Source organism: Cervus elaphus, chromosome 9, assembly GCF_910594005.1.
Source record: "Cervus elaphus chromosome 9, mCerEla1.1, whole genome shotgun sequence".
Lineage (NCBI taxonomy): Eukaryota > Metazoa > Chordata > Mammalia > Artiodactyla > Cervidae > Cervus > Cervus elaphus.
The window spans coordinates 95995460-96010132 of NC_057823.1; the positions used below are offsets into that span (position 1 = coordinate 95995460).

A 14673-nucleotide genomic window follows, 5' to 3' on the forward strand; every position below is an offset into this window, starting at 1 on the left:
GGAGCCTGGTGGGCTGCCGCCTATGGGGTCGCACAGAGTCGGACACGACTGAAGCGACTTAGCAGCAGCAGCAGCAGCATGAGAGATTAATAGCAAATTTTATCCTGCTATCCGGGTTTCTTGATTTCACTGTCTAGGGCCATTTCTAAGACACCGTTGATAACTTTCATTAATTTATCACTGTTAGATCTTGACAGGTTAAAACATGATCTGTACATGTTGGGAGGCTTTTCCTGTTTTTTTTTTTTTAACATATAAAACATAGACAATATAAATATAAAAACATCCAACATACCTTTAATTCCACCTTCCAGAAATAACCACTAATATTTTTATTTACAATGTATCCAGCAAGATGACTATTTGTTCAAGTTCTATAACCTGCCTCTTAATACTGTATTTTGAACAGGTTTTCGTGTATAAACTAGATTTAAATAACTTTTATGTATGCATGATATTTTATTGAATGTGAATATACCTATCCCTTGGTGTTACGTATGTAAGTTGTTTTCTTTTTTTTTTTTTTTTTAGTTGTTTTCTTTTTCTTGCTATGTGAACAAGACTGCTATAAACACTATACATGTGTGTCTGTGCAGTTACTCTTAGGAGAAACTCCTCTTGTGGAGTTATTTGTTCAAAGAACGTATTTTAGGCTTTTGACATGTATTGATGAGACATGATTTTTAAAATTACCTGGTTCAAAAAAAAATAAAATAAAATTACCTGGTTCATTAGTAAGTAGTAGCTTTGCAGAGCTAGGTTCTTAAGCGTTACAGTAAAATTGTTCTTTAGACATTCACAAGTAAATGCATACATTATGGTTTGTGTTTGGGGAAATGTTTGTGCTCTTGACTGCCAAGATGAATTCTTAGGTGTGAGCCTTAGACTTGTGCCAATTGCCTTTAACATGATCTCAAACATAGTGAATACTCTTTAAAACCTTGTTAAAAATGGAAACTATAAAGAAAACTTTTCATTCCTTTAGCATTTCACGTCAAAGTGTGTAAACTTAGTTGCTAATAATGTCTTACTGGCCAAAGATTTTATTTTGCCTCTGGGACCCACTGATTAGAGTTCTACTTCTGTCTTCTTCCATATCTCTGTGCTACCCATGGTGCATCTGACATTTCCAGGTTCTTTTTTTGTTTTTCCAAATGGTTAACACTTTGCAGCCTGGGTATAAACATTTTTCTAGGACACACCCCTCCCCCAGTCTTTTTTGTTTTTCCTGCTAATATTTAATTTGGTAGCAGTGTTATTTGGGAGTCACCTTTGTGGGGTCTTCCTGATGCATAACACAGTTTTCATAGAAATAATTTTTGAAATTTTTTTCATTTAATGCTTTATTATTCCATAACCATAATTATAATGTTAACTAGCATAAACTGATTTGTGAACAGACACTAATTCTTGGTAAGAATGCAGCTGCTTTGGTGGGGGCATACGTGCTTGAACTTGTAGACAGTAGCCCTCTAGTTGGAGACAGTGAGCAATGGCCTTAGAAAATGTTGCAGAGAGAACAGAGAATGTTGCTTAATTTGGAGTTTTGCTAAGTGGGCATAGGTTAAAAGAACATCCACCTTGTTTGTTGAGGTAGAAACTGCCCTTTATTTCCTGAAGGAAATGACTCCTCCCTGATTTTATAATTCTTCTTCTTTTTTTAAAAAATATTTTTTTATTTGGCTGTGTTGCGTCTTAATTGTGACACACATCTTCCGATGTAGTGTGCGGGCTTAGTTGCCCTGTGGCATGTGGGATCTTGCCCAGCCAGGGATCGAACCTGCATCCCCTACATCAAAAGGCAAATTCTTAACCACTGGACCACCAGGGAAGTCCTAGTTCTTGTTTTACAATTCCTCTGTTAAACTACAGGTGTTTATTTGTTCCTCTTGTTGATCCTTTGCATTAAATTCTCTGTCTGAAGCATTTCATGGTGGGATTCTTTATGTACTGTGTCTCTGTTCCGTACTGTCCTTCATCATTGGCATTCTCTGGCAGAATGTCTCCTTTTCCTCTTAAATGTTCTCCTTGATAGATATTGAAAATAATGTGCTTCATAGTTGCAGTGAAACTAGCAAGTAGTTCCTCTTCTTTGCTCCCTTCCCTCTAGCACTGAAATGTTGATTTTTGCTCACTGGACCACTCAACTGCGCAGAAAATAGCAGCTGTGATTAGCCTCAGTAGATACAATGCAGTGTAGAATGTGAAAATGGTAGAAAATTTATTAACTGAATGTTTTAGTTTATAAAGTAAAATCATTGTCTGCGTTATATGCTGCCTTTTAGGTTATTTCAGCCAGAAAATGTTGGGCAGTATATAAGTTTAAATTGCCTTCTTACAAATTTTAACAGTCATTGGATATCTTGAGTTTTATTGTGTAAGTGCAATTATAGCAAATGAGTGTGGCCTTTAGCTACACTTAATCCCTACGGATATTTTAGGAAGAGTTGTAGTGTCTTTACAATCAAGGCAGCTATTTGACAAATGTTTTAGGAGCTAGATGACTTAAAGTGTAAAGTTTATGTATTAAAATCTCTGAGAATCAGTTATAGTCATCTAAAGTTATCCTGTTCCACACTGGCTGAAGTCTGCCATGGACATTGCTGTTGCTGAGCCTAAATGACATCAAGAGGTCAGCATGAGGTTTCTAGACTCTTCTTATTTTATGAATTTATTTACTGATATATACTGTAATGACATTTAAGCATCATATTTTATGATAAAAGATGTGAGACAGGAAATTATATTGGTGGATCTTAGAAATACTCATGTGCTTGACTGAAAGGTGGAAGATACATTTATTTGCTTATGACTTTGAAATTCCTACGCTAGTTAGGTAATATTGTTGTTGTTCAGTCGCTAAGTTGTGTCTGACTCTTTGCGACCCCTTGGACTGTAGCCTGTCAGGCTCCTCTGTCCATGAGATTTCCCAGGCAAAAATACTGGGTTGCCATTTCCTTCTCCAAGGTAGTATCTTAGCAATAGCAATTTAATGTAGCATTAAATAATTTGCAAAGTGTTGTTGACCCACTTACCTTATTTGACCCCTATGATAAAGCAGACAGAGCAGTTATTATTCCCATTTTAACAGTGAGGAAACTGAGTTTCCAACACACATCAAGTGGTGGAGCCAGAATTAGAACCTCCAATTTCTCTTCACTATACTTTATGCCTCCTAAACCACAATTGATTTAAATTATATGGTGGCTTTGAGGAAATGTAGTCTGAAGAATCAGTGTCCAGTAAAAATGAATTGCAATGACCCAGAGCTAATAATCACTGAAATAGTACTAAACCCAGCCCCAGAGCAGGTGTTAGAAGGACTTTCTTAACCTCATAGCTAGCATATTAACCTTGTTTTATTCCAAGCTTCAGCAAACCTGGGTTCAGCTCCCAAAGATTTTATGAGTGAAAATGGATGTAATTTTCTTTAATTAATACTTCATTTTAACGTGTTGGGTATTGCTACTTTAATTTCAAGTTTATTGCAGGCTTCTGCCTTGGTTGGCAGCAGGCACACCGAGGTGAATGAGAAAAGAGCCCCTCCCTGGAGCGATTATCTAAGTGTGAAGCAAAATTTTAAATTATAGTTTACTGACGCAGAATTTCTCTTCTCTAGGGGATAAACCAGGCCTTGAAAGTTTTCTAAACCGTCTCTTTCTCAACCTCTAATCCTTTGATAGGCAAAAAGTTGCCAGGATTAAAATGCATTTTAGAAAGTATATGTAACAGGTGTTGGAACGCATCCTAAATGTGAGAGCTAGATAAGCATGTGTGCACAATGCGTGTGCACAAGTAGGGTGCACAGCTCCCACCTTCCAGGTCTGAGGGCTTCCAGCAGTGTGTAGCGGAGAAGGCCGTGGCACCCCACTCCAGGACTCCTGCCTGGAAAATCCCAGGGACGGGGGAGCCTGGTGGGCTGCAGTCCATGGGGTCCCGAAGAGTCAGACACGACTGAGCGACTTCACGTTCACTTTTCACTCTCATGCATTGGAGAAGGCAATGGCAGCCCACTCCAGTGTTCTTGCCTGGAGAATCCCAGGGACGGGGGAGCCTGGTGGGCTGCTGTCTGTGGGGTGGCACAGAGTCGGACACGACTGAAGTGACTTAGCAGCATCCGCAGCAGCAGCGTGTAGTTGGAGACGGTACAGTGACTCATGATTCGGGAATGATTGTTTTGATCTCTCCCTGTAGTCTCTGTAGAACATTGGCAGGGCAGCCAGCATAATTAACACTGCACAGTCTATAAAGAAAGCGCCATGGACAGTGCACCAAGCAAGCGTGTCCTGGGTCATCCTCAGGTTGGCAGGATTGGTTGAGAATGATGACTGGATAATGTCAAGTTTGCTATAAATCAAGTTGCTTTTCCTAGATTGTCCAAGGAGTTACCGTACTGGGGGAAAGTAATATTGGTGGAAGACTCACTGGCTTCACTTTTTCAGGGCTCATTTAAGCATGTTATTATTGCAGTCCTTCTAACCTTTTCATCCTAAGAGAAGAGTTAGGCATCTTAATTTTTATGGTGTACAATACTTTGGCCACCTGATGCGAAGAGCTGACTCATTGGAAAAGACCCTGATGCTGGGAAAGATTGAAGGTGGGAGGAAAAGGGGACGACAGAGGATGAGATGGTTGAATGGCATCACTGACTCAGTGGAGATGAGTTTGGGTAAACTCTGAGAGTTGGTGATGGACCGGGAGGCCTGGTGTGCTGCAGTCCACGGGGTCGCAAAGAGTTAGATTTGACTGAGCGACTGAACGGAACAGAACGAAACTATTTTAGGGAGGGTAGTGAAACGGGTCAGAGTAGGATAATTGTTCCAGCAATAGTTGAATTGATTTTAAAAAGCTGAAAACCTAGGGATTTGAAAAGATTACACTGGACTAGTGTATTAAAGATGGGGGGTGGGGGAAGAGAGGCTTGTGGGCGAGGAGAGTGAGGAGGGTGGGGTACGGGTACCAAGATGAAGTGTCCACACCAGCCGTGCGTGCCTGAGGGAAACTGAGATGTTTGCAACATGCGATGGTCTCACTGTGGGTCAGAGGTGGAGCAGGCACGGTGCACGGGGCTGTGTGTGCTTCCAGGATTTGTGGAAGCGTGGCTTAGCGCCAGGGACCGACTGAGTTTATATATAGTTGTGGCCATCGGGTCACTGAGATTTAGAACAAAGCTGCTAGCTATGGAGAGTCCTTTCACAGAACTGTAACCTGAACTACTGCTAGACGGTTGCGTTTCTGCATAGTGAGAGTCAAGGTTGTGATTACCCTAAATGAAGTCAGCACTTTAAATCCAATGCTGAAAAATGAGGCCTCTTTTCCCCGCCCCACCCCGCTGTGGCATTTTTCCTATTGAGAAAGTACTCAGCTAAAATTTTAAATGGAAACTTTAAAAGGGGGTTCACTTCTTAAGAAAAAAAATATACAAAAATCTAAATACAGAAACAGATGACTCAAGTATAGTTTTTTGCTTAAGAATTATTATTATTATTTTTTTTGCTTTTGAAGCAATCATGAGTTTTCCTTTAAATGTGTGTGTGCACGCTCAGTGCTCAGTCGTGTCCGACTCTTTTCAAACCTGTGAACTGTAGCCTGTCAGGCTCCTCTGTCCATAGAATTCTCCAGGCAAGACCATTGGAGTGGGTTGCCATTTCCTACTCCAGGGGATCTTCCTGACCCAAGGATCAAACCCGCATCTCTTTATCACTGTACCACCTGGGAAGTCCCTTTCTTTAAATAGTAGCTCTCTTATCCATTTTAAATACTCAGTTTTACCACCCCGCCCCCACATACACAAAAAAAACCTTCTCTAGGTTTATATTTAAGAGGAGGAGTACACAAGTATTTTCTGAATTTGGGTATAACTAGCATTATCACTGGCTACGTATTTCTGTGTTTTCCAGGTCTTCTTGAAAGAGGGACACGCATAAGACTTATGGGCTTGTTAAAGGGCACCTCTGTCTCTAGCTCAGGACCCAGTTCTGATCTGTCTCTGTGATGAGCCTAAATAGACTTTTGAGTAGCAGAAACTGCTCTTGGAGATCCAGCAGGACTTGATACATATGCCTTTTTAGGCCAGTTTCTGGGAGAACATGAATTACAGACAATAACACTGCTTTCTTGCCCTCCGCTAGCATGTTTTGTTTGATTTTCTGTTGTTCCTCTGTTTTATATTTCATTAGGTTTCTCCTTAGGTTTAATTTGCTTCTTTTCCCCCAACTTCTTAAGGGTAGAAACTTAGATCATTGATTTAAAACCTTTTTCTAATACAGCAGTAAATTTCTCTCAATTTTTGATATCTTGTGTTTTTACTTTAAATGTTTTCTAAATTCCTTGTGGTTTATCTTGGACTCATGGATTCTTTAGAAGTATATTTTCTATTTTCCAGATATCTATCTGGAGATTGTCTGGATTTACTATTACTGGTTTTTTGGTCAGAGAACAGAGTCTTTAAAGAAAGACGATTTCAGTCTTTTGAAATTTATTGAGATTTATGGCCCAGCATGTGATCCATCTTGGTAAATGACTCATGTATTCTGTAGTTATCTGGTATAATGTTCTATAAATGTCACTTAGGCCAAATTGGTTGATAGCATCTTTCACATATCCTGTTGCTTTACTTATTGTTGTCTACTTGTTCTATCAATTATGAAGAGAAATGATAAAATCTCCTGTTAGAGTTGTGAATGTTTTTGTTTTTCTCTTGAGTTTTGCCATTTTCTGAGTTTTGAAGCTTTATTATTATGTACATACATATTTAAGAATGATGTCTTATTCTGATAAATTTCTCCTTTTATCATTATAAATTTCATTTTATTTTGTTAACCTGTCTTTAAATTTTTAATTCATCTCTTATAGACAGTGTATAGTTGAATCTTGCTTTTTTAAATATGACAGTCACCACCCTTTCGTTGGATGTTTAATCCATTAATAGTTCATGTAATTATTTATGTAAGTGGGTTTAAGTCTACCATTTTGCCATTGTTTTCATTTGTCCCTTTTGTTTTTGTTTTTCTCTTCTAATGCCTTCTTTTGGGTTAATTGGCTATTTTTTAATGCTTCATTTTATTTATTCTATTGGTTTCTTTGCATGTTTTAAGTTATTTTTTCATTGATTATTCTAGGGCTAATAATATGCAACCTTAACTTTTTAAGTCTGTTTATAGTCAGCATTTGTATCACTTCACATTTTACCCCTGACTTTTCTCACTTTCTACTTCACACCTCCAGCCTCTCACTTGACACATCCATTTCATCTTCTCAATTCACAAATATAATTTAATATAACTCTCCTTATTCACCCTCTCCATTTTTCATGCTCTTGTTGTCATATCTTTTATTTCTGTTCAAAACTACTTGCATGTTATTCTTGTTTAAAAGAGTCTTTTAAGGAAACTTTAAGAAAAATAAAAAATATAAACTTACTTTTTGGTAACTTATTCATCCTTTTTGGTATCCTCCTTTCCTTCCTGAAGACCTGAATTCCCATATCATATTGTTTCCCTCCATCCTGAAGAACCATTTTTTGTAATTTCTTGTAGTACACATCTGCTTGAGAAGAACTTTGTCAGCTTTCATTTTATTTGAAAATATGTTTATCTTGTTTTTGAAGGATTTTTCACTGGATAGAGAATTCTGAATGGAATTTTTTTTTCTTTTCTTCTAGCCCTTTAAAAATGTTGTTCTGTCATCTCCTGGTCCCCATTGTTGTGATGAGAAGTTAGTGATCTTTGCATTATTTTTCTCCTGTATTTAACATATTGTTTTGGGGTCCTTTTAATGATTTCCTCTTTATCTTTGATTTTCAGTAGTTCAACCATGATTAAACTAGACATGATTTTCTTTGTATTTATTGTCTGGGGAGTTGGATGAGCTCTTTGGAGATGATAAAATAGTGTTTTCAACAAACTATACAATTTTAACAATTATTTCTTCAGATATCTTTTCTGCTTTTATTCTCATGGTCTTCTTTTGTGGCTCCCAGTACATATGTGTTAGACTGACACTGTCCTACAAATGTCTGATGCTGGGTTCATTTTTCTGCAACTCTTTTTTTTTTTTTCCTTTATTCCTCAAATTTGTAATTGGCAGTGATCTGTCAAGTTCATAGACTCTCTCTTCTGCTATCTCAAATCCACTATTAAGTCTATTCAGTGACCTATATTTGAAACGGACAACCGACTAGCACATGCAATTCCACTCAATGTTATATGCAGCCTGGATGGGAGGGGAGTTTGGGGGAGACTGGATACATGTATACATATGGCCAAGTTGCTTCGCTGCTCACCCTTAAACTATCACAGCATTGTTAATTGGATATACTGATACAAAATAAAAAGTTGAAAAAAATGTCTATTCAATGACTTTTTTCATTTTAGTTATTGAACCTTTCAGTCCTAGAATTTCCATTTTTCCCCTCCCATTTGGTTCTTTTTTCTAGTTTTGATTTTTCTGAGATTCCCATCTGTTCATATATTCTTTTCTGTTGTTGTTTTTAAACACAATGTCCTTGACTTTTTGAGACATATTTATAATAGCTGATCTAAATTTTTTACCCGCTTTAGATACTGTATTTTTAAAAAATGGCTTTGTAGGGTGTTGATTTTTGTTTTAGTAGGCAGTTTAGTTGCTGACTGATCTTCTTGTATAGGCTTAGCTTTATATTTTGCCAGGGCTGATCTGTAGAAGTCTCACGGTTTTTCCTCAGGCCCATTTACCTTAGCAAGACTCATCCTCCAAATTCTGTTTCTGCTGTGGATTCTGTTAGGGCTTAGTTTTAGGCTTTGTTAGCGTGTGTCTAGAGCAGGCCTCATCTTGGGGTATGTTTTTACTCCTAAAGCGAAGCCTTCCTAGTGTTTCATGCCCAGGGTGTTAATGAGTTTGCTTTGTTTGGACTGGGTTAGACTACCAGTCTTTCCCTGAAGTTGGTTGACCTCTTGTATTTCTGTTAACCTTAATACAGCCACTCTTTTGTAAGCCCTGTGTGGTTACATGTCCGGCATTGGTTACAGACTCTCAGGAAAGCCTTACACAAACTTCTGTGGTCCCCCCTCTGTATAGTCCCTCCTTCCCAGGACCCTATCTCTGCCTCCCAGCCCTGCTCTGCTTGGACTGCAGCTGACTATACTATAGTCAGGAAAATGCCCCGAGGCAGAGAACCAAGCAGATGTGGCCTTCTCTCAGAGGTCACATTCTTGCCCCCTCTCTTAGCTGGTACCTGAAAGTAGTTGCATCATTTCGTCTGGTTGTTTATGAGAGGAGGAAAGGTCTGGGACCAATTACTCTGTCATACTGGAAGTGGAAGTCTCCCACGGCCTTTTTACATGCATTGAAGTGAACTTTAGGGTAGCATGAAAGAGCAAAATAAATCTTAGTCACTCTTGGAACCAAAATAGGTAAAGTGAGCTTACGGGGCTCATGAACTGAACCATTTCTCTCTGATCTTCCCACCTCCCGCCCCTAATTATCCATTCACTTGTCTTCTGTCTTCTCACGGGAGACAAGGAGAGTGAGGGGAACGGAAGAGAGAATGACCTGACTTGGACCCTGCATCCTGGGCTGTGACCTTGGGCCTGTCAACTGAAGAGTTAAGTGCAGTTTGTGAAAATGCGCTGTTATTAGTGGTAAAAGTAGGGATGCATGTCGGACTCTGCGTGTGTTTTATGACACTGCTTATACCTCGCCGGTATGAGCAAACAGGATGTTACCAGAAAAGGGGACTACTTAAAACTTCTTCCAAACTTACGTACAGTGCTGTTGACTGCCCTTCAATGGTGAGATAATGATATATCTCAACTCGTGACTTAAAGTGGGCCTTGTGGTTAATAGGAAGAGGTTTTCTTTGAGGGTGGTCAGGGGGTTGGGTAATGTTTTGCCAGATTAGACTTGTGTAGAAGAATCACTTTTTTGGTTATAAATTCTAATCTATTTTCTTTTTCACCTTAAACTTCTTTAAAATAAAACCTCTTTTTGATAGAAAAGGACCTCTCATTAGAGAAATAGTCACTTTAGTTGATAATTAGGCATCTTTTCAGAAATTGAATGGTTTCCATTTAGAAATGATCTAGTAGATATAAATGCTGTCTCACACGTGGAGCTTCTCCCTCTATTTAAATATGTCATAAGGGCCTCAGAAGAAGAATAATCCTTTATTGTTAGGGCCTAGTTTGAATATCGCAAGTTGCTATAGTACCTAATTGAATATACCTATTCTTGTATCTGCCCAAGAAGCCTTAATTTAGATTAGGTTTATTCTTTTAAAGTTGTTTTGGCTTGTTGATTTGAAAATATGTCCTTTTTAACTTCATTTTCTCAGAAAATGTGATAGCAATTTAAAGGGATTTATTTGGATCTTGACCATGTCGTATGCCGTAGCTTTGCTTTCTGTCCTGTTTTCTAAATTGAACACCTCGGTTAATCACTTACTCTGTGTATTTTCCCCTTTGTCTCTCACCACATCCTCCCTACCTGTTTAACCCTGGATTAACCATCTGCTCTCCATTTCTTTTTTTAAAAAAAGTTTTCATTTGCTTTTTATTTTTCATTATGGTAAAATGCACATAACGTGCAAATACACACTTAGGTTATTTCCACCTCAGACACAGGCCAACAAACAAAAGCAAATGGACTGAACCTTCTGTATGCCACATTTTCTTTTAGCTTGACCCTCTGTTTTTTTTCTTGGTGCACAGCTGTGTGCCTCAGAAGAACTCCCTGCAGCACTTACTGCCTGGCTTTGTTAGCTTTTCCTTCTTTGGGCCACTGACGTCAGGCTTCCTCTTGCCCAGCTCCTCTGAAGTCACCTTGTAAAAAGTCACTGGTTCGTGGGTTGCCTGATCTAGTGGCCTCTGGCGTCATTGTACGTGACCTTCCTACGGCACCTAACACCAGCCACTTCCTTCCTCATGAAACTCTTCCTTTGCTTTCTGCTGCCCTGATTTTCCTGCCTCTGGTACAGTCTTGTCCTCTGCGGCCCCTCTTAAATGGTGACGCTCCCTGACACTTACTCCCCTCCCGTAGTCTCATCTATCTGCATGCTTTTAATCCTCACTTAAATAAACACAGCTAATTCTGAAACCTGAGTCTTCCACCCAGATCCTTCTTTTGAGTCCAGGCCCACATAACATAATCCTTGTAACAGACTTACAAAGTAGGTACTGTTTTCCATATTTGCTATGTGAAGTCGCTTTAGTCATGTCCGACTCTTTGCGACCCCATGGACAGCAGCCCACCAGGCTCCTCCATCCACAGGATTCTCTAGGCAAGAATACTGGAGTGGGTTGCCATTTCCTTCTCCATATTTACAGGGATGTTTGGTAACCTGTTTTGAGATCAAGCAGTCAGGAGAGCCAGGATTTGAAGCTCTGTCTCAAAGTGAGGCTCTCAATGCTTTGCATGCGTATGTGCTCAGTTGTGTCTGACTCTGCGACCCTCTGGACTGCAGCCCACCAGGTTCCTCTGTCCTCCATGGGATTCTCCAGGCAAGAATACTGGAGTGAGTTGCCATTTCCTCCTCCAGGGGATCTTCCCCGACCAGGGATCGAAACCCCCGCGCCTCCTGTGTTGGCAGGTGGGTGCTTTCCCACTGAGCCACCTGGGAAGCCCGTGTACTGCTATAATACGCTATTACTCAGACAGCTGCACCTGGCTCTCTGTCAGATAGGGGTGTCGTGTCCCAAACCAGATGCCATCTCATAATTCCATTCTCGCTGCTCCCGCCCCGCCCCCCGGCCCTCACAAAACCACTGTATTCTCATCTCAGTGACTGGCATTCCCTCTTCATTATCCAAGCCAGAATGTGCACAAGCAGTTGACTTAAACTTCCTTCTGTCTCCATCCTCCAGGCCTAGCTCCATCATCCTTCTGTCTCCATCCTACAGGCCTAGCTCCATCATCCTTCTGTCTCCATCCTCCAGGCCTAGCTCCATCATCCTTCTGTCTCCATCCTACAGGCCTAGCTCCATCATCCTTCTGTCTCCATCATCCAGCCCAACAGAGCATCAGTTCCTGTGTATTCTCACTCTTTAACATGACTCGTCATCCATCTTTCCCTCTTTTCACTTCCACTGCTTCTGTCCTAGTTGTTAACTTTGTATCCTCCTGAGTTGCCCGTAATGCTGATAATCCAGCCCATTGCTTCTTATGTTACCTGAGCTGGAGAACCAAGGTTCCTTGTGTTTTGTGGTTTTTAATTTTTAATCTGTTGTGGAAATTTTGTATCATATAAAAAATGAATCATTGGAAAATTGAAAAACAAAATATAAGCTCCATTTTTAAATTACTGAATTTGTTAAATATGACATTACTGTCAATCTGCTGAAAAAGTTTTAAAATATCAATATTCTTCATGTAGCCTATCACAGATGGATAACAGTTTGCAGATTGGTGCCGGTCCACAGACAACATCAAGGAGCACCAGTTCACGTATCTGATGAAAAGAAATGTCTTCCGTTTTCTTAGATCATAACCATGTGGGCCTATGTTGTTTGAAACCGAAATAGTTCAACTAGGACCTTCTGTGCTTTGGGCTTATAGATAGCTTGTATATGTGGATTTAAGAAGTTTTAGAAAATTTCCTGTTTCTTTAGGATCCCTTCTTTAAATACAAAAAAAAAAAAAAAAAAAAAAAGATCCCTTTAGAGCAAGGGGTAGTCATGTGTTACACTCAAATTTTAATGCTGAGATCAAAGTGTACTCACTTAAGAACCCAAAGCAAGATTTCTTAAATAGACTCGGAAGTACAGTCTTCATGGGCTACCTGTAATAAAACTATTTTTCCTTGGTTTGATATATTTAACTTGATATGATTGTATATGCATACAAAAGTTTGCTTCTAGTATGCAGTAAAAGTATAGCAGAAGAGTTGATGTGTTCTATTTCTGAAAGTTTAAAATTCCACATACGTATTAATCTGATTGGATGATAAATAATTAAAGTAAGCTATCTGGATGTTGGCAGGGATCTGACTAAGCCCCAGTCAAAAGATTGGAAGTTAATGAAGCGCAGACAGGAGATGCTAAAACGGTCAGTCTGCAGGATACCCCTTGGCTTTAAACAGGGCGTGGCTGAGGAATCAAAGACACAAAGACAGAGTTCTCAGGGGGTGGATTCGGGTATGGGAATGCTCTAAATTATTAAGCTGAGATTACACCTACAGTTGGTTTAGACATTTATTAAATTAAACTGTACTGCTCAGACCCCATGGTTGTCTACGTCAGGTCTGAGAGAACACATGGGCAAATGCCTAAGAGAACATAATCGGCCCAGAGGAGGTAAAAAAGTCAGAATGGCCTTTTAATGAAAAAGCAAATGAAGCTACTGATCTGCACCACTGTACCAGGTACTTAAACTGACCACAGGAGGTGGGAGTGGGGTTCAGGATAGGAGGACACATGTTCACCCATGGCTGATTCATGTCAATGTATGGCAAAAGCCACCACAATATTGTAAGGTAACTATCCTCCAATTGAAATAATTAATTAAATTTAAAAAAAAGACTACCACAGAAAATTTCTAACCACTGAGATTTTATTAAAAGTTTTACAGAAAAGTTTTTGAGTTCCATTATATCTATATTTGCTCTGTTAATGAAGTCCGTGAGTCTCAAACACAATCAGCTATCAAAACAAAACATAATTATGTCAACAAGAAGTTGGAACACTGAAGGATATTTAGGAGATTAAATTCCCAAAGCAGAATGTTATAATTGTCACCATTTTTCCATTTCTAGATCATTCATATGAGATGGGTGGATGGCAGATTGCTGAACCCATATACCTAGAAAGTGATTAAAAGTTTTATTCAAAGAAAACTATAAAAGTAGCATCAGTCAGTCGGTTCAGTCGCTCAGTCGTGTCTGACTCTTTGTGACCCCATGGACTGCAGCACGCCAGGCCTCTCTGTCCATCACCAGCTCCCGGAGTTTACTCAAACTCATGTCCATTGAGTCGGTGATGCCATCCAACCATCTCATCCTCTGTCATCCCCTTTTTCTCTTGCCTTCAACCTTTCCCAGCATAAGGGTCTTTTTCCAGTGAGTCAGCTCTTCATAAAGTGAACAAAGTATTGGAGTTTCAGCTTCAATGTCAGTCCTTCCAGTGAACACCCAGGACTGATATCCTTTAGGATGGACTGGTTGGATCTCCTTGCAGTCCAAGGGACTCTCAAGAGTCTTCTCCAACACCACAGTTCAAAAGCATCGATTCTTTGGTGCTCAGCTTTCTTTATAGTCCAACTCTCACATCCATACATGACTACTGAAAAAACCATAGCCTTGACTAAAAGTAGCATAGCTTTTATAAATTCGGGGATGGAGAGGAGATAGGAAAAGGCGACCTCATGGGGGTCTTTATGCCCCCCCAAAAGTGAAAGGAGCAAGATGAAATGAAAATGTATTTTTGAAAGGTAATAAAGAGAAAGGGGAAAACCAAGAAAATAACTTTTTCTTGATTTACACTGAAGCAAGTTAAGATGAGTTGTGGAATAACAGGTGTTCACTAGGTGGAGTGGGGTGGGGGACATGATGACATTGCCGACAAAGGGACCTGAGAGGAAAACAGACCTGGAGGATGAAACAGAAGAGCCGCCTGGCTTGTCTCAGATTAGTGAGCAGTCTGGGATGGCCAGAGCACACGCCGGGATGACCATGAAGAAGGCTCGGACCAGAGATGCTCAACT

General features: G+C 39.8%; 1 protein-coding gene across 1 annotated transcript in view; it reads left to right on the forward strand.

Annotated features, from left to right (window-relative positions):
* Positions 1–14673, forward strand: part of LOC122700636 (leucyl and cystinyl aminopeptidase) — a 95393-nt gene that overhangs the window by 25886 nt on the left and 54834 nt on the right. The gene's annotated exons all lie outside the window — the stretch shown is intronic.